The following is a 21,916-nucleotide window of genomic DNA, read 5'->3' on the forward strand; positions in this document are numbered from 1 at the left end:
CACTAAATCGACAAAGGCTGCATCCAAGAAAGCCCGTAAGGTTTCTGGTCAAGATGCAAATGAAGAAATTCTCGCCTCAGAGGTTAATGCCATGTCAAATGACAAAGGCAAAGAACCAAAGCAACCAAGGGGCAAGAAGAAAGGGAAGAGAAAAAAGAAGAAACAGGACGATTCGTCTCCTAAAAAATCTTCTACAAACCCTTCTGGGCAAAAGAAACCTAGTCAGCCATGCCTCATATGCGATGAGGATCATTGGACAAGGGATTGTCCATATAAAGTTGAAGTTAAGAAAATCTTTAAGAATTCAAGAACTTCAACAATATTGACTGACCCATTTCTGAGCCCAAGAACTAATCTGGTTGCTAGCGACAATGCTTCCCCATCCCAAGTGCTTATGTTTTCCATTTCAAAACAGCAAAATGATGCTTTGATATCGACAAGGAATAAAGATTACGGGAATCCACAGCTATCGAACAACAAGGCTACTAATCAACCTATTAGTTCGACAACAACTTCGACCGAAGTTGTGCCACCCATCATTCCTGAGTTAATGATAAAGGCGCCAAAGGTAGTAGTACACAAATCGAAATTTAATCCTCGTGCCAGAGTGGCACAAAATTATAATATAGTAGAGGACCTGGCCCAATCGCCGTCCGCTATGTCGACACTTTAAGTACTGCAAAATTGCCCCTCCCAAAAGTAGGCTCTATTATCAGCAATAGGTGGGATTGACCCAGCGGATTCCAATCTTGTGGCCTTTAATCATAAAGTATATGAACCTCAGTTACCAGCTCAACTTGCTTTCCTCATTCAAGTGAAATCCCTCAACAAAACTGTTCACCGAACAATTATTGATGAGGGGGCATCTACATGTATTATGTCAATGAGTTGCTGGAAAACTTTAGGATCACCACCCTTGTCACGATCGTCAACGATGTTAAAAGCATTCGATGGACGAACATACACTCCATACGGGATTTTAAGTAACTTGCAAGTTGAACTGGGGGGGAAACAATAGAAATTGATGTTGAAGTCATCGATGGAAACCTCGATTACAACATCCTACTGGGAAGGCCATGGATTTATGCTATGGTTGTTGTTGTGTTGACATACTTTAGAAATATTTCATTTCGTTTTCAAGGAGGAATTACAATTGTCGACCAAAAAACCTTTCTGCCCAACAGTTCACAAGTTACGGGAAGCATCCCGATGATCCACGGAAGCTCTCAATCACTTCAAAATGCCAGAGTAGACCTCCTAAAAGACCCTGCCTTAATGGGTACTTTCACACTACCGCCTCTGAGTAATCTGGCGGAAGTGGCCACGGTGGAAACCTGCAATATGATATCTTCTATATCTAAAAGATTCAAAATATTCCTAAACATTTTTTCAGCATGGATCATCGCCATTTTAGAAATATTGTAGCAATCAATTTTCTTGGCATGGGGGGCAAACCCAAACCAACGCTCACCGAGTGTTTGGATAGATAGGTCTAAGGAATATGGCACCTCTTCAGATCCTTGGTCACATTTACATTCTACAAACGAAGGAATCATTCAGTCAATGATGATAGGAGAGGCACCATGGGAAGATTACCACCATCATTCCCATCTTCCAGATCACCACGAAGATTATTCCAGCAGCCTTAATCATCCTTTAGTTTTTGATTTTCTATCAAATACTGTAAATACGGTGGATTATGAGGATAGTTCTTTTACTGTGTCAACCTCACTAAAAATTGAAACAACTCCCTTTCCAAATCGAGTCTTTGATTACGATCTCGTAAAATCCAAGTCGAGTCTTTCAAATATTTCGAAGGTAAACCTTCATTCCAACCACCACGTTGAATGCAATGAAGCTTGGGGGGCATGCATCTCGATTTGCGTCACTATGTTGGGGGCATGCGAACTTATAACAAACATAGTTTTTCATTTCAAGCTTGTGTAAACATGAAATCGAACCTGAGCATATGTTGTTGCATGGTTCAAGCTCATTAAAAAATGAACCAGGCCATGAGCAGTTTTACGAAAAGTTCAAGCTCGTTAAAAAATAAACCTAGCAATGAGTAGTTTTACGCAAAGTTCAAGCTTGTTAAAAATTAAACCTAGCAATGAGCATATGTTCCACCAGAGTTTAAGCTCATTAAAAAATGAACCCACTTCTGGTAAATAACCATTGTGAACGCATTATCATCAGTTTTTGAGCCTTGGTCGTGTTCTTACTATCACCTCCACTCTGTTTTAGCCGATTATTCGCCTCCATTTGATTGTTTACCCCTTTTGAGGAACAACTGTGACGAGTGATTCTGTTAGCCATCTTCTTAACACTGCCGTGATTGGAAAGTTCCAACCCTCACCTGGAACCAGCTACTACCCGAAATATCACTCGTTCCTCAAAAACGAGTCTTCTTTAAGCTCCTTTCATCTGACTCGTAAAACATGAAAATATTATTGAGCAATTGGCCTCTCCAGCTCGTTAAAGTGATTGGAAGTGCCATCCCTCCTCTAGATTTTAATCTTTTTGGACCTAAGGGGTTATTACACAAAAAGATCGAGCATTTGTCTTGTTCGGCTCGTTAAAACTATCGAAAAGTCATCCCTTTCGCATTGTTTTATACTTTTTCGGACTTAAGGGATTATACTACGAAAAAGGAATATTGGAGTCTTCCTTTCCGTCTCTTTTTAGACTCTCTAAAATTGAAAAGGACCGAGTTATCCTTGTCATTAAACTCGTTAAAACAATAGCGACAAACTTTTCCATTCAGACAAGAGTGAGTTTCACTGTCGCTAAGCTCGTTAAAACATAGCGACGGGTTTTCCCGAAGGGAAAATTATAGAACAAGCATATGTTATCCTCCTCAAGCTTGACAAAAATAAAGAGGTACTGGTCATAAATGACTGGGGAAAATTGGGAAGAAAACATGAAGAAACTTTATTGGTAGCAGGTCGCTCTTGAACATGACACTTTCACTCCATCACCATGATTGAGTCGGGTTGGGTTATTCCATTCACCGGTCGTATCACCATTGGTCCACCGTACCATCCAGTTTTGGGGTTAACGCTACCAATCCATTTCAATGTCGCCGATATGTTCAAGAGAAGTCGCTCAGAGAATTCACCTACCCAGCTTGTGTCTCATCCGCTGCAATACCTTCACGCTTCATTATTTCATGACCGCCACCCTGAACCTTGTATCATCAGATCGTTTTCACCTCTACAAAATAATTTGCTCCGTTCCATGTCGTAGATGTGGGATCCATTAATTCCCTCCTACGACGGGTCACTTCTTGTTGACATCAGCTCATTATCCAAGAAGCTGTCCTAGGAACAACCCTTTCAGTACTTTGAATCTTGCATGCCTCAATGGCAAGTTTCTCACTTCCGGCGACAGGTTTACATTAATGGTCTTCGACCGAAAGATTTTGCGTGGTGTTCGACATCGACTCATGTATTCACACCACGTGAATTGTACTGCAGTACCTTGAGGGTCATCATCATCATCGGTGATTCCTCTCGTGCCTGTTAATAGCTTTTATCATTGGCTGGTAATCAGGCGATGTCTTTCCATGTTCGACATCAGAACATCTTTTCAAATGGACCGACTTGTAATTTCGGGCGAAGATTGAACGAGTTTTGAAGACCATGGATCTAGTTTCATCCATCTGAGCTGCGATATATTCTGGAAAATAAAGACATCAAATGTACATCATTGTTGCACAGAAAATCATCCAAACTAAGGGATGATGGCTCTATCGGAATCATCAGCCTACACACAGATGGTTGTCTGTCCTATGTACATGAAAATGAATTTATCAAGCTAAGCATGGGAATTCCCACCTCATCTAGATCATGAAAATATTATGAAGATAATGTATTGTATTGTATCTTATTACAGGTCACCTTCTAGTTCGAAAAACCTCGGATACTCATTATAAAGAATTTCACCCAACATCAAAAATATTTACGACCTCATGCTTTAGGGGGAAACTATTATAGACATATTTGGGCACTGCAACCCCAATCACATATGTCCATAAACCAAGGGCTTCTAAGTCCCTAAAAGTGTTGTTTCATACCCTAAAGGAGCAAGGTCATCTGATTACATCATCTCCCATAAGTTCTCCCTGAAAAACTGCTTAGAACTGGTCAAAACTAGATCATCTCACTTGCTCCATGGCCAGGGTGCGATGCATCTCACCTTGCACACACGGGAGGTGCGATGCATATTGAAAAGGCCTTTTGTAGGGTACGATGAGTGAGAATAGACAAATGGCAGAGACAGTTTTCTAAGTGGATGATCAAGGAATCTTCTAGAAACTTCTCATATGACACTTGCCTTTAAGAATTCGCCCAGGGATGAGTAAGAGATAATGAAATCTCCAAGTGGAACCAAGAACTATCAGTGGAATGACACTAATCAAAAACCCAGACCTGACTCACACCTCTGCAAATATCTATATATGGATCCCTCATCTCAGAGATCCAGAGGCTGGAATTTTGTAATTTGCAAGGAAGTGTTGTTGGTTTCTCTTTGAAGACATTGTTGGGTGATCTTTCTTTGTATGAGGTTAAGAGGGATTTCATGTTGGGAGGATGGCACTGGGTCAGACCAAGTGGTTGTAATTCTCTCTTCTACTACTTTTACTAATAAATCTATTTGAGTTTTCCTCCATATTCTTGTGTATCTCTGAATATTGTGTTGATATATGCATTTGTATGGTCAATATATATCTGATCATATATTGTTTACAGTGATAGATCTATATGCTTTGATGGTATTATGCTGATGTGAATCTACAGGTGCTCTTTGAAACGGGACAAGTAAGGAAGTAGTGACGAGATTCTGTCAAAGGAGAAAGGAAACAAGCAAGGAGCTAAGCAGAAGACTGAGGTTGGTACTCTCTGCTTCTTTCTCATCTCTCTCTCATAAAGGAAAAACAAGTGACTTTAATCTGTTTCTTTCTAAGATAGCTACCCGTCTTAGTGGGACTAGCAACTCTTCATAGACACTAGATTTCCCGATAACAAGTGGACCCAAAAAAAATCAAAGCTATCATGGAATGGGAAGCTCCATGATCTAAATTTAAACAGGAATGCAACAAATTACAAATATAACCATAAATAGAAAGATGTAGCAGAAGTAACACTTTATTTCATTAATATCAAATACTAAAATATGCTTACAAACAGAGTGGAAATAAGACTAGCTTGGGCGATGGTAACTTATCTATGAGAAGAGATGTGGTGGCTACATGCCTCTGAACTATGTTACAATGAGGCTCAATGGCCTATTTATTATTGAAAAACATGAGAAAACCATAAACAACCAAACCCTAACCCCAGGAGATGTAATTCCAAGATTCGGTGGGCCCCGTTGGAGTTAGTTGGGTAGCCAACTTCCCGGGGTCATAACTTGGTCATATTTTCTACGTTTAGCGCGTACGATACCTTGTTGGAAAGGTCTCTCTGAGTACTATAAGATTTGTTGCAGGCTTCTACCTTCAACTATGGGCTTGCAGAAGACCTCAAAAGAAATGTTGTTTAGGGGGTCAAAACTGCTTCGAAAGTTCAAGACCCAAAAAACTGCTAAAAATAGTAAATGTTGAAATAAACAAGAAAAAAAATGAAACTGGCCGAAGGTATAGTTGGGATAGGTGGGTGGCCACTGATATCTTCCTAGATAATTCCTCCCTCCTTAGGAAACAATGGTCCCCATTGTGTGCAGATTCTCCATGAGATGAGGAAATTTTTTTTGAACCTGGTCCCTAGTGAGCCACTTGCCTTGGTGTAGGATTTGGCCAAATTTGACAACCTGATATAGTTGGATCTTTTGATGGCTAGTATTCTTGACATGTGTGTCCATAATCTGATCAGTTTTGGCCTATTCCATGTATCTTGGGTTTAACTCTATTGGTGTGAGTTGTTCTGCAATGTCTGATGTGTCCATCAATGGTGGGAAGTATGGTCGAAGACGATCCGCATTGAACACTAGGTGTAGGCCAAGGAATGGGGGAATGTTGAGCTCAAAATTATTGTCTCCCACAGCCTTAGTAATGGTGTAAGGACCATATTGGAGTGGTATGAGCTTCCGATGGGCTCCGATAAGGCATTATTTTTGTAAATGCAACCAGACTTTGTTGCCCACCTGAAACTTGTGTGGCACGCGATGTTGAGCATGTCGTTGCTTGTAATTGGAATTTGACTTATCTAGGATGTCATGAACTTGCTAGTGGATGTGTTGGATGCATTCAATAAATAAGGTTGCTTTATGAGCCTCAGACAGTACATGTGTTGATTATGTCTGTGTAGTCGCATGAGGCATGGCAACATCAATCAGAAACAATGGTTAAAATCCTAGGCCCACTTGAAAGGGACTGCAACCAGTCGAGCTATGGAGAGCTCTATTATAATTGTGTTTCACATGTGGAAGACTCTCATCCCAGGTTCGAGGATTCTTGGAGTTGTACATGCGGAGTATGTGCATTATCATCTTATTGACGACCTCCGTCTATCCATCAATCTGAGGATGGAAGATAGTCGATTTGGTGAGCTTGGTGTCCAATAGTGTCCAGAGGCTTCACCAGAATGTGCTCAGGAACCTACTATCCCAATTTAATATAATGGTCTACGAGATCCCAAAATGTACCCATACGCATTCAAAGAAGAGTTTGGGAGTGTCATCTACTGTGATACTCTTCTTGCAGGGCACCAATATAGCCATCTTAGAAAATCTGTCCACGACCACAAATACAAAGTCATTACCATGCTTGGTAGAAGGGAGGCCAAAAATATAGTCCATGGAAATGGATTCCCACCGCTGCCTAGGAGTAGGTAGAGGAGTGTACAGGCCTTGCTTCTTGATAGTTGGCTTGGTGATGGCACATGTAGTGTAGGATCTAATATATTTCCCAACATCCAATCCAGGTTTGGGCCAATAAAAGTACTTTTGTAGTACACCCACAGTTTTTTCCACACCAAAGTGTCTTGCAACCCGACTGTAGTGCGCTTCCCAAATCAGCTTGGCACGCTCGTTTGAAGGAACACAAAGGTGGCCCAAGTAGCATAATAATGCGTCCTAGAGGTGGAAATCGTGAACTTGCTTTCCAACTACTAGCATCTAGTATGTCGAGGTGAACTATGGATAATTTTTGTATAGTTATGGCCATCTAGAGGTCTTGTAACCACAAGAGTTGAGAATAGTAGCTAGTGTTGCAACTAGGGGACGAATGAGGCAGTCTGCAACATGATTGGTGCTACCCTTTTTGTATTTAATGTTCAAGTGGAATTGTTGCAAATATGTAGACCACTTCTGATGGCGATCGCTCTGAAACTTCCCTTGTGTCAGTATAAACCAAAGAGGTTGATGATCGGTGTGGATGACTTTCTCCTTCCCCATAATGTAGTGCTTCCATTGTCAGCAAGCTTGCATGATGGAACACATCTATTTATCATAGGTGGAGTACTTCCAAATTGTATGGAAAAGTGTCTTACTATGATAGGCCATTGGATGCATGTGTTGGGTGAGGACTGCACCAATAGCATAGTATGAGGCGTCTGTCTCGGTTTCAAATGGTTGTTGCAAATCTGACAGTGTAAGTACCGGTGCAGAGTAGAGGCGATGCTTCAACTCAATGAACACCTTATGTTGGGACTCGAACCAAGAAAACTTTGCTTTCGCCCCACCCTTATTAATGTGACTCAAAGGCCAAGTGATATGGGAGAATCCCAACATGAACCTCTGATAGAAATTTGCAAGGCCCAAAAAACTCCAAGCTCTGTTAGAGTGGTTGGGGCTAGCCAATCCTGAATGACTTGGATCTTGGTTGGGTCCACATGCACGCCTTTCTCATCTATGATGTAACCTAAGTATTAGACATGGCTCATGCCAAAGGTGCATTTCTTTGAGTTGGAACATAGTTTGTGTTGTCAAAGGGTTTGAAGGACCTTTCGAATGTGTTGCAAATGTTCTTCCCAACTCTTGTTGAAGATGAGGATGTCATCCATATAAACCACCACGAAAAAGTTGGTGAAGGGCTGCAAGGTGTCACCCATTAGCCTCATAAAAGTAGGAGGGGAATTTGTCAACCCAGAGGGCATAACCAACTATTAAAAAAGGCCTTCCTTGGATTTAAAGGTGGTCTTCCATACATATATTGGCTCTATTAGAACCTGGTGATAACCAGACTTCATAATGATCTTGCTGAAATACTTGGCCCCCTTGAGTTGGTCCAGCAGGTCATCAATATGTGGGATTGGATACCTGTTCCCGAGAGTGAATTTGTTTAGTGCCTGATAATCAATGCAGAGCCTCCAGGTGCCATCATTCTTCTATACAAGTACAATTGGTCTCCCACAAGGCAAGGAACTTGGTCGGATGTTCCCTGTCTACAGCAACTCCTGGATTTTCCACTTGATATCTTCATTTTCTAGAATGGAGCGACAATATATTGGCCCATTGGGTAGAGGTGCTCTGTGAGTCAAATCGATTGAATGTTTGACTTGACAGTACAAGGGTACCCTATGGGTGAGGAGAAGATGTCCCTGTATTCTTCCATGACCGTATCCAACTGCTTTTGTTGCTTGGAGGAACTCTTCCCCAGGGCCATGGATGTGGCTACGACCTTCCCCTTACTTTGAGAGCAAATCAGAAAGAAAACAAATTTCCAAGTCTAGGATATGACCTTACTACATTGCTTAGCAGAGATCAAAGAGATGGCAGTAGGTGGGGCTACCTCCGGTATCCTGTATAACTTAGTACCCAAAGAAATAACAATAGAGTGAGGTCTAGACTCATATACAACATGTCACTACCATAAGTATGGTTTTCCTAATAATACATCACAAACTTCAAAAGGAGCCAACATCACACAGTACCTCATTTGTGAAGGGCTTGATGTTGTATGGAAGGTGGCACTGCTGGCTGATGCGGAGATATCGTCCTTGGTGAAGCCACCCGATGGTATACGGATGCAGATGTGTTGTAGGTGGTAGGCCCATTTGCTTCACGACCTCTGTTAAAATTAGGTTATTTTGGCTCTCGCTATCGACAATTAACTACAATGGAGAACCCTTCACCCACACATCTGAGTCGAATAGGTTCTCCCCCTCTTCTGGATCTTCAGGCTAAATCTTTTGGATCTTGGTGGTGGCCACAGTGGCACTGGGATCTACGTCAACTATTTGCTTCCCTTTGTAATTCCCCTTGTCGGGTTCTAACTCAGAGTCGAAACATGCGTCAGACGTAGAAGCCTTCAACTCATCCAGTAGTGACTGCTTGGCCCGACACTCACTTGTGTTATGAGTGGAGCTCTTATGCAACTCACACCACTTTCTCATGTCCTTCTTTGTCTTTGTGGTGTTTTTCTTTACTTGCGGCTTTGGCAGGTTATCTTGGGTCACCCCGCCTTGGCTTTTCCCTTTGATCTGTGGTTTGGGGGCACCTTTCCCTTGCTTCGGATTCGTAGATCCAAAGTCTTACTTTTTCTATTTAAGCTTCTGCTCGATCTTGACAGCATATCGGTATGTCGTGTCGAGGGAGGAGATGTCTAGGAACTCCATCTCATCCTGGATGTACCTATGTAGGCAGTCGCGGTACTTGAGCACCAAATGTTTCTCAAAATCCTTAATACCCAACTTCGTTCGAAGGGTATGAAAAAAATTAGTAAACTCTGGCATGTCTTAGTCCCTTCCCTATTACAGTGTGGTCCACTTTATGTATTTATCCTCATAGCTCCTGGCAGGGTAGTACTGCTCCTTGACGGTGTCTCAGAATGAATCCCAAGTGGGTGTGGCCGAAAATAGTGAGGGCATACTTTCATCCTTCTGCTCACAATAGGTTTCCCACCAGTCCTTGATGTGGGGGGCAGCTTGAGAAGAGAAAAAGTAATCTTTTCCCGACTGGAAAAATCATGAACAAAAAAATATCCTTCTAGAAGATTTAACCATTTATCTACGATGTCTGCATCTATATGACCCTCAAATATGGGAATGTCAAAGTTAACTTGTACCTTAAAGGGTGTGGCACTTCCAAAGTAGCTTCTGCAAGTAGATGCGTCACCCTTGGGTAGCCGCTAAAGGATCTGGGCAAAGTTTTCCATCATCACATTCCTCTGTCGCTCGAGGGCTTCTTCGAGGAAGATTTTGAAAGGATCTCCTGCCCCCTCTTCCTTCTTTCTTCCCCCATGGGAGGCCGTCGGGTTTTGTGAGGCTGGTCTAGCAAAGGTTCGACCATTTCAAGCCCTAACTCCTTATATCATGACCTCGTTGGGGACATGCAAAGAAATAAAGAGAAAGAGCAGACTGCTCTGATATCACTGATATGAATTTAAACATGAACACAACATATTATAGATATAACCATAAATACAAAGATGTAGTAGAATAACACTTCATTTCATTAATATCAAATACTGAAATATGCTTACAAACATAGTAGAAATAAGTCTAGCTCGGGCGATGGTAGCTTATCTATAAGAAGAGATATGGCGGCTACATGCCTCTGAACTATGTTACAATTAGGCTCATGGGCTTATTTATTATTGAAAAACATGAGAAAACCCTAAAAACCAAAATCCTAACCCTGAGAGATGTAATGCCAAGAGTATGTGGGCCCTATTGGGGTTAGTTGGGACGCCAACTTCCCGGGGTCATAACTTGGTCATATTATCTCTGTTTGGCGCGTACGATTCCTTGTTGGAAAGGTCTCTCCAAGTACTACAATATTTTTTGCAAGCCCCAGCCACCTAAAATGGGCTTGCAACGGACCTCAAAAAAATGTCTTTTAGGGGGTCAAAACTACTCTAGATGTTTAGGACCTGAAAAACAGCTAAAAATAGTAAATGCTGAAATAAACAACGAAACAAATGAAACTGACTAGAGGTCTAGGTGGGATAGGTGGGTGGCCACTAATATCCACCTAAATCACTCCTAGGACTGTGGATGAGTTCATATCATTCATGGGATTAACAAGTTATTACAGGAAGTTTATTAGGAAATGATGATGGACTACCTATCCTATTACATCCTTGCAAAGGAAAGGAAACAAATTTGAATAGACAGAGTAATTTGCAGCTAGTTTTGAGTAGTTGAAACAATTGCTTACAAATTATCCAGTTCTAAAGATTGCATATCCAGATAAATATTTTGTGGTATTCAGAGATGCTTCTAAGAGAGGACTTGGTGGAGTCCTGATGCAAGAGGGACAGGTGGTATGTAATGATTCAAGGAAACTGAATGAGAACGAGTAGAATTATGTGACTCATGATCTTGAATTGATAGTGATCATTCATGCATTGAATATGTGGAAGATTTATCTTCTTGGTAGAAGGCTTTTTTGATGAGTGATCACAATGGGCTGAGATACTTGTTTGACCAACCTAACCTAAATGATAGGAAAGATAGATGGTTGGCTACGCTTAGTGAGTTTGACTTCGAGATAAGGTACATCAAGGGTAAGGAGACCATGGTTGTAGATTCTCGTAGTAGAAGAGTACAAGTAAATAACATTGCAACATTGAATTCTTATGGGACTGACTTGCAGGAGAAAATCTCACAAGCAGTACAATAGGATGACAAGTACCAATAGCTTAAGCATAAGTTACATCAGCATAGTACAGGTGATCAGGATGTATATTATCATCTCATGGCAGATGGTTGGTGATATTTAGGCACATGAAATACATGTCGAACAACAATGAACTCAAGAATCTTATTTTGAGGGAATTTCATGTTAAGTCATATTTAGGTCACCTGGGACATCATAAGACTTTTACAACTATGAATAAGTTTTACTACTGGCCAAACTTGAAAAAGGAAGTGGCTAACTTTTTAGCTAGAAGTTTGGATTTTCAATAGGTAAAAGCAGAGTGCAAGCATCCAGGTGGTTTATTACAGTCGATTCTAATTCCATAATGGAAATGGGAGGTCATTTCCATGGATTTAATTACAGGTTTTCCGAGGACATCTAGACAATATGATTCCATTTTGGTTGTGGTTGACAGGTTGACTAAAGTAGTGCACTTCATTCCAATGAAGTCTACCAATTCAGCTAGTGAGGTAACTCAGGTCTTCATCACGAAATTAGTGAGATTGCATGGGGTTGCAAAGAAGATTGTATCTGATAGAGATGTCAAGTTTACTTCCAGGGTTTGAAAGGAGTTGTTTTTAGGTTTGGGGATAGAGTTGGATTTCAGTGCAACTTATCATCCACAAATGGATGAACAAACAGAGAGGGTTAACATAATTCTTGATGATCCATATTTAAACAGGAACACAACAAATTACATAGATAACCATAAATACAGAGATGAAGTAGAAATAATACTTCATTTCATTAATGTAAAATACTGAAATATGCTTACAAACAGAAATGGAAATAAACTAGCTCGGGCAATGGTAGCTTATCTCTAAGGAAAGATGTGGTGGCTACATGCCTATGAACTGTGTTACAATGAGGCTCAAAGGCCTATTTATTATTGAGAAACAATGGAAAACCCTAAACATCCAAAAAACTAACCCTAGGATATGAAACGCCAAACCATGGGCCCTGTTTGGTTAGATTGGTACATCAACTTCCCAAGGTCGTAACTTTGGCATACGATCTCCATTTGACGCACACAATACCTCGTTAGAAATATCTATCCGAGGACTACAACTTTTGGATGAGAAATATCAATCTATGGCCACATGTTGCTCCCATTTTTCCCAAAAAAACGTCGTTTAGGGCCTCAAAACGACTCAGGAAGTTCAGGACCCGAAAAACTGCTAGAGATAGTAAATTGTGCTACAATTAAGGACACTAAAAAACTGAAAGAGGCAGTTGTGGGGGTCCAAGTAGGATAGGTGGGTGGCCACCAACATCCACCTGGATCATTCCTCCCCCCTTAGGAATAAATGGTCCCCATTGCATTGAGTTCCTCCATGAGATGAGGAAACTTCTACTGAACTTGGTCCCTCATGAGTTGTTCTGCAACCTCTGATGTGTCCAGTAATGATGGGAAGCTTGGTCGAGGGAAGTCAAAATTGAACACTTGGTGCAAGCGAAGGAATGGGGGAATGTTGTGCTCCAAAGAATTTTTTCCCATAGACTTGGTACTGGTGTAAGGACCATATTGGAGTGGTCTGAGCTTCTGATGGGCTCTTGTAAAGCGTTCTTTCTGCAGATGCAACCAGATTCTGTTGCCCACTTGAAACTTGTGTGGTACCTGATGTTGATCATGTCGCTTCTTGTACTTGGCATTTTCCATAATGGAGTGGCGATAGATTGGCCCGTTAGGTAGAGGTGCTCCGGAAGTCAGATCGAACAAATGCTTGTCCTAACAGTGCAACTTTACCCCTGTGGCTGAGGAGAAGATGTTCCTGTATTCTTTCATGACCATATCCACCTGCTTCTACTGCGTGGAGGAACCCTTCCCAAGGGCCATGGATGTGGCTACAATATTCCCCTTACTTTGAGGGCAAACCAGACAAAAAATAAATTTCCTAGTCTGGGAGATGATCTTACTGCCTTTCTTAGCAGAGATCAAAGAAGTGGCGATAGGTGGGGCTACCTCCGATATCGTGTATAATGTATTACATAGAAATAATAACAGCGCGAGGCCTTGACTCATACACAACATGTCGCCTCCACAAGTATGGTTGGCCTAATAATACATCACAAACATCAAGCGATGCAACATCACAAAATACCTCATCCGTGAAGGGCTTGATGCTATAGGGAAGGCAGAACTGCTGGCGAACTCGGAGGTCTCAGCCTTCGTGAAGCCACCCAATGATGTACGGTTGTGGGTGAGGTATGGTTGGTAGTCCTAGCCGCTTCATGACCTCTGCTGAAATGAGGTTCTTTTGGCTCCCACTGTCAACAATGAATTGCAGCAGTGAACCCTTCACCCACATGTGTGAGAGGAAAAGACGATCCCCCTCATTTGGATCTTTGGGCTCATTCTTCTAGACCTTGGCGGTGGCAACAGTGGTGCTAGACTCAAGGTCGGAACATGCATCTAATTTTGAAGCCTTCAACTCGGCCACCAGCGACTACTTGGTCTGACACTCGCTTGTGTTATGAGTGATTCCCTTATGGAACTCACACCACTTTCCTGTGTCCTTCTTTTACTTCATGGTGTTGTTCTTTTCTTGTAGCTTTGACGGGTTGTCTTGGGTCACCCCACCTTGGCTTTGTCCTTTGTTCTTCAGATTTGCAGATCCAAAGTCTCGCTTATTTTGTTTAAACTTCTGCTCGATCTTAACAACGTATCGATATGTCGTGCTGAGTGAGGAGATGTTCAAGAACTCCATCTCGTCCTAGATGTATCTATGTAGGCATTCGCGGTATTTGAGTACCAAATGTAGCTTAGAATCCTTGATACCCAACTTTGTGCAAAGGGTATGAAAAATATTTGTGAACTCTATCACATCTTGGTCCCTTCCCTGTTGTAGCATGGTCCACTTTATGTATTTATCCTCATAGCTTTTAACAGGGTAATACTTCTCCTTAATGGCATCCTGGAACAAATTCCAAGTGGGTGCAACTGAAAATAGTGAGGTCCTACTCTTCTTTTCACAGTAGGTTTCCCACTAGTCCTTGACGTGGGGGGCTACTTTGAGAAGTGCAAAAGTGGTCTTTTCCCGACTAGAAAAATCATGAACAAAAAAATAACCATCTAGGAGATTTAACCATTTATCTACGGCATCTGCGTCTATCTGACCCTGAAATATGGGGATTTCAAAGTTAACTTGTACCTTAAAAGGTGTGGCATTTCTAGAGTAGCTACTGTAAGTAGCTTTGTCGCCCCTGGGTAGCTGCTGAAGGATCTGGACAAAGTTGTCCATCATCGCGTTCCTTTGTCGCTTGAGAGCTTCTTCGAGCAAGATTTTGATAGGATCTCCTACATCCTTGTCTTTCTTTTCATCCACCATGGGAGGTCGTCAAGATTTGCGAGGCTGGTCTTGCAAAGGTTCGACTAGTTCAAGCCCTAACTCATTATATCCCGACCTCGTTGGGGACATGCAAAGAAAAATAGAGAAAGAGCAGACCCATCTGATACCACGGATTCAGATTTAAACAGGAACGCAAAAAATTACATAGATAACCATAGATACAGAGATGCAACAGAAATAATACTTCATTTCATTAATGTAAAATACTAAAATATGCTTACAAACAAAAATGGAAATAAACTAGCTCGGGAAATTCTAGCTTATCTCTGAGGAGAGATGTGGCAGCTACATGCCTTTGAATTGTGTTATAATGAGGCTCAAAGGCCTATTTATTGTTGAGAAACAATGGAAAACCCTAAACATCCAAAAACCTAACCCTAGGAGATGAAACACCAAAATATGGGCCCCGTTTGGGTAAATTGGTACATCAACTTCCCGGGGTCGTAACTTTGGCATACGATCTCTGTTTGATGCGCACAATACCTCGTTACAAATATCTATCCGAGGACTACAACTTTGGGAGGAGAAACTTCGGTCCATGGATCCATGTTTCTCCCATTTTTCCCAAAAGAATGTCATTTAGGGCCTCAAAACTGCTCTGGAAGTTCAGGACCTGAAAAACTATTAAAAATAGTAAATTGTGCTACAATTAAGGAAACTGAAAACCTGAAAGAGATAGTTGTGGGGGTCCAAGTGGGATAGGTGGGTGGCCACTAACATCCACCTGGATCACTTGAGGACATGTTGAATATGTATTTCATGCACTAGCAAAGGAGTTGGGAGGAGTATATTCCATTGGTAGAGTTTGCATATAACAATGGGTATCAGGAGTCCTTGAGGATGAGTTTGTTTGAGGCACTTTATGAGTGGACTCGTCATACTCCCATCAGCTAGAGTGATCTAGTGAACATGGTACTATTTGGACCAAACATGTTGGTAGAGATGGAATAGGAAATGAAAGTTATCAATAAGAATCTAAATACAACACAGGGCAGACAAAAGAGCTATGCAGATCAACACATGACATTTAGGGACTTTCAGGTTGGGAAGCATGTGTACTTGTCCATCAAGCCCAAGAAGAGCTTCTTGAGAATTGGATCATGTGCTAAGTTGGAACCTCGGTATGTGGGCCTTTTGATATCCTTGAGAGGATTGGACCAGTGGCATACAGAATTGCACTGCTACTAATAGTGAAATTCCATGATGTTTTCCATGTTTCGCTGCTTCAGAGATATGTGAAGGATGTTGGTCATGTGATTGAATGGCATGTATTGTAGGTGGAACCTAAAGGAGAATTCCAGCCGAAACCTCAGTGCATATTCCAGTGGAAACAACTCATGCTTTGGAACAGAGCAATCAAGCAAGTTAAAGTGTAGTGGAAGCACATTGGGCCTAATGAAGCTACATGGGAGATGGTTGATCACATGTGGGATTTGTCTCCTTCATTATTTTCCAGTTGAGGAAAAGGAGTTTTGGTATATGTATATATTTATGTATGATTTTTATTGTAAACAACACAATGAGTTGTGTTATAAAGCTCCAATAAGTGGTATGATTGTCATGTTGTCATGTTTTACACGTTGGTTTTGACTTTTTAGCAGGTCGTTATTGTAAATATTGCATCGAGCTAAATTATAAAGCTCCATAGGTTGTATGTTTTGGTTTTTTAGTGGTTTTGTTGGTCATAGGTGTCAAAGAATAACAATGATAGTGTTTCCTCAAGGGGGAGGGGTTTGTAACGACATTGGGTTATAAGTTCATGTAATAAAGGATAATAAAGGGAAAATAATACCAAGGTCATGGGACACATATTCCAAGTTGAATGTTGGGGAAAACATCCTGGTGTGTGTTACTTTCGGTTTATTTATGGCTACAGAAATTAGAAAAGGCATTAACAAAGGCTAAGAGGAATTAATTGGCATTTATTTATGAAAATAAAGGAAAATAGGAGAAAAGGGAGATGAAGGGTCACAAATTTGCATGAAAAGGAAAATTAAAGGAAAATAAAGGAAAATGAAGAAATAGAGGCATCAATGATAAAAAGGCTTCTAAGGATTAGTTCATAGCTTTTATCAATTTAGTTTTGAAGCTCTCTTCTATTCTCTCATACTCTCGCACACAGAGAATTCTTAGATCACTCTAGCATTGGAGAAAGGAAGGCAAAGGAAGGAAAAGAAAAGCAAAGGAAAGACAAGGAAAACAAGGATAAGCAGGGAAGGTTGAATCAAGCATCTTTAGAAGGAGGATTTTGTAGGTAATAGGTTGCATGTATGATTTCCTAGTTTAGGTGTGAATGCATGGTACATGTATTTGCTCATTTGGTTCGTTTTCTATCATTGGCATGGTGTTATGAAGAATTTGGTATCTACGGATAAATACTAATTCCCTAGACAGTAGCTATATCTAGAACAACAGATTAAAGCACTTTAACCTTTCTCTATAAACAATAGATAAAAAAAGAGAATGAGAGGACCTACTTGTACTTTCGCTTCCCTCTTGTCTCCTTTGTATCGATCCTATCGCTCCTTCCTGTACTTAACACACTGATAAGTACCTGTAAACATCAACAGAAGACAAAGAACTGATCAAATCAAAATATCTATTGATTACAAGTAAATGGAATCAGATACATTCACACATATAAGCATCACAATGAAGATAAGCATATGGAAAAGGCGCAAATACTTTATTGAATAGAAGGAAGAATTACAACCATGAAACCTAATTCAAGGTCACTCCTCCAGCTTTGGTTCCATCCACATCACATCATAAGCATGAAAATCTAGTAGAATAATGACACTAACAATAGTCTCAATTCTCAAACTAACATTATCTCTTTACATCGTCAAAGTCCAACCCCTGATCACTTAGATGAGTGCTCAATTTATAGGAAGATGGAGGAGGTTTTGTCATCAATGAGGGTATTGAATGGCCTTCCAAACTTAGAATGAGTTCCATGGATGAGAGGATAGGATGTATATTAACTCATTACTCATCCATTTTCGAGCTCATAGGAGATGATATGTGTGGGAAACATCTACAAGGCTCCAGAAGATAAGAATATTCCCCAAACCTATGTGAATTTCGCTCAATCTCGCCCAGCACAGTTCAAAAAGGGCCTAAGTGCTCTGCAGAACACCCTGACATGGACTCAACTACTTTGCAGCACACCCTTGCGCTGGTCCCTCTAGAGGTCATTTTAGGATGTCTTCAGGCCATGAAACTGTCTGGGAAGGAGGAATTCATAAGGTTGACTTGTTTAGGGCATGTAGCAACTGAAATTAGGGTTTTTTGAGCCCTAAAACACTGATCTGGATTATGGGAGTGATGTGCCCAAATGGATCTGTAATAGTAGCCCCCTAAAGCATGAAGTCGAAAAATGTAATGTCGAGTGAAATGCTTTACAATGTGATGAGGAGGTTCCGAAGTGGTTGGTGCCCTGCATCGATTACAATACAATATCATGATATTTTGATTTTTCTCATGAATCGCCGAGGGAAGGCATACCCATGCTCAACATATAAACTTTCATTACAAGTACATAGACATTCGTCTATAGATATAGACCCATGATTGGAATGACCATTGATGTAAAGCCATTGTATGGATGATTTGGTACATTTCTTGAAATCGCAACTCGGATGGATGAAACTAGATCTGGGGTCTTCTATCTCGTTCAATCGTTCACTCAAGTATGAGTCTAACCATGTGAATATGTGATCTGAAGTTGAACATGGGAAGACACCATCTGATTGCCAGCCAATGATGTGAGCCATTAACAGACGCAAGAGAAATCACCGATAATGATAATGATCGTCAAGGTATTGCAGTGCATTCTGCATGGTGTGAATGGATGATTTCATGTCGAACACCATACAAATTCTTTCGTTCAAAGGCCATTGATGTCAACCTATCGCTAGAAGCGAGAAACCTACCATTGATGTATGCAAGCCTCAAGGTACAAGAAGGGTGTTTCTAAGTCAACTTCTTAGATAATGCGCTGATGTCAACAAGAAACGACTCGTCGCAGGAGGGCCTTGATGTATCCCACATCAATGACATGAAACGAGTGTAATGATTTTGGGGACGGAATTTGACTGACAACACGAGGTTCAGGAATGGTGGTCATGAAAATGAAGGTTTATGGTATTGCAAAGGATGAATTTTAACTGAATGACTTCTCTTGAACATGTCGGCGACACTAAAATGAATTGGTAGGATTGACCCAAAACAAAGTGATGGATGGTATGATAGATCAACGGTATGATGACCATCAAGCCGATAACCCAACCCAAATAGTCACAGTGATGAAGTGAAAGTGTCATGTTCAAGAGCGACCTGCTACCAAAAGTGGTTTACCCCTTTTTCCATTTTCCCCAATCATTGCTGACCAGTACCTCTTTATTTTTTATCAAGCTTGAGGAGGATAACATATGCGTGTTGTATAATTCCACCCTTTGGGTAATCCATCGCTATGTGATGTTTTAATGAGTCTAGCGAGGTGAAACTCAGTCTTGTCATGATCGACAAGTTTGTCACTATTTGATGTTTAAACAAGTTTAACGACAAAGATAAATCGGTCCTTTTCATGTTTAGAGAGTTAGAAAAGGGACGAAAAGAAAACTCCACAAGTTATTTTTCGTAGATTTGTCTCTCAAGCCCAAAAAAGCGTAAAACAATACGAGAGAGAACCTATTAACCATGTTCGGTCAACGTATTCACTTTTCATAAATAATCTATCTCAGCCTAAAAAAGGGTTAAATTTATACTGAGTAGATGTCATTTCCAATCCGTTAATGAGCTGAAAAGGACAAGCGGTCGTCAATCTTTTCATATTTAGAGAGTCTGAAAAGAGCTTAAAGAGGACTCTAAGGGGGTTCCTTTTTCGATGTTTAACAGAGCTCAAAAAAGAGATAAAAGTATGCTCTGTGGTCAAAGATGCACTTTACAATTGAGCACGTCAAGTTCTATAATTCAACTGTAAAATCTGCTCAAAGCAACACCAAATGGATTAAACATACCTATTTTATGAGTAAAAATAGATAAATACTAAGGTTTATTCGATTAATTAACATGGAATAAAACATAGAACAAGTATTTACCATGTCATTTTTACCATTTGATAATTACCATTCAGTTTTGTGCTTTGGGCAAGTTTTTTACCTCAAACTTCAGCAGCTGATTGCGAGAGATTCTATGGATGATTTCTTGAGCCGTTTGGACTAGGTAGGAGATCTACCTCTCCTCTTTCTTTTTATGTCATTATTTTACTGTTTCATGCAAGTTTTAGGGTTTTTTGGGGCCTCTGGGGTTTGATTTTTTCACTCTAGGATCAGCATAGGCTTTCATGTCGTAAATTTCACTGAAGAGCACCCAGATAGAAGATTTCTTGCTCTGCAGTGCACTGTCTCCTTACCTGGGCTACGCTGGGTGAGTTTCCCAAATTTGTTTCACCTGTTTTCTCCAAAATTTGTCCTGTTTTTTGCATGGAAAGGATCCTAATTAAGCTTATGGTTTGATTGCAGGCTTTAATCAGATTAGAATGACCATTTCTTGGCAAGAAAGAGAGCATGAAGAACAAGACATGATTGCCCTAAATAATCCAGGTACAGTTGAGGCCCTCAAAAATTGTGGGTTGCTCAAATACTTCAGGTTGTCTGGAATGAGGCAAAAAATAGAACTATTGCAGATCCTTGTTCATGCATGGGATCCGACAAATCAGGCTTTTCACATAGGGGACAAAGTGGTCCCTATTATGATCGACGATGTTTACTTTCTTACCGGATTGTTGAGGCAAGGTGCCCCCATCTCACTATCAGGATTTTCCCATGGAGGTGAATCGGTGAGAGATTATATTTGACAGTTTTGTCATCCAGGTACACAGCCTAGCAAGGATGGGAAAATAAACATCAAGGATGTAAGTGATTTGCCTTTGGGAACTATCCTTTCCACTAGCGCAAAATTGGCTGGCAGTGTGACACTTCATCTGGCAAACAAATCATATATGCAATATGCACTAGAGTGTCTTGAGCCAAAAGTATTGAACTAGTGTGGGGCCGTACTTTCTTCACTGAAAGAACAACTGACAAAGGCAAAAAGTGGTAAGACGAAGAATTTTAGCTATGGTTCAATCTTATTCTCTTTTACCTTAGAAAAAATTCCATTGATGCAACCACAACATGTAACACTGGGTGTAGTTGGTCCTAGAGATCCACGGATGCAGAGGTGGGTTGAATTGATGGCTAGACATGCAGGTCAGACAACAATCATTTTTTCCACTGCATTCTTCAGTTGGCTCAATCGAAAACACATTGTCGTCGAGGAGCATCCATACTCAGGGATGGATTTTCGTGGAGATCCGGATTTGATTTTACTAGTAGGCGCTCAATGGGGGCGCTATAGGTAAATTTTTTGACCAAAATATTTTTAATTTTCAAGTTTCTACATGTTTTTGTGTTTTTAATGTTTTCAAGACTAAACTAAAATCATTCTCATGCATGCAGATGTGGGCATTGTTCGACCTATGAGGCACCAACAGGAGGCAGGTGGGCTAGAGAGGATGAACATCGGGAGAGTGGTTCTCCAGGATTTTGATTTGGCTGAAATATTGGCAGAGTTGCAGGATCATGTGGAGGGATTAACCCTTGGTATTCCGGATATCTGGATCGAGGAGTTACCTATGAGGTTGCAACACCATACTATTGGTGTTCTAGGCCGTTGGATGTGGCTCTTGTGCATGATAGCTCAGGTTGTGACCTATTATCATGAGCATCACTAGGTCTACTTAGGATGTTTTTGCATGCATTTTGAGTTTTTAGGTCAGATGACCAAACGTGTCTTGGACACAAATTTTGTAAAAACTTTTAAAACATCTATCTATTTTACTTTCAGAGTTTTTATATGTATGGCTATATGCAATCCTATTCAACTAATGATGTGAATTGAAAATTTTACTTTTACATGTGTCGCAAATGTCGATTTAA

The sequence above is a fragment of the Pinus tabuliformis genome, chromosome 1_2 (assembly GCF_031772625.1).
Source record: "Pinus tabuliformis cultivar Carrire ecotype Pingquan chromosome 1_2, CPIR1, whole genome shotgun sequence".
Taxonomy (NCBI): Eukaryota; Viridiplantae; Streptophyta; class Pinopsida; order Pinales; family Pinaceae; genus Pinus; species Pinus tabuliformis.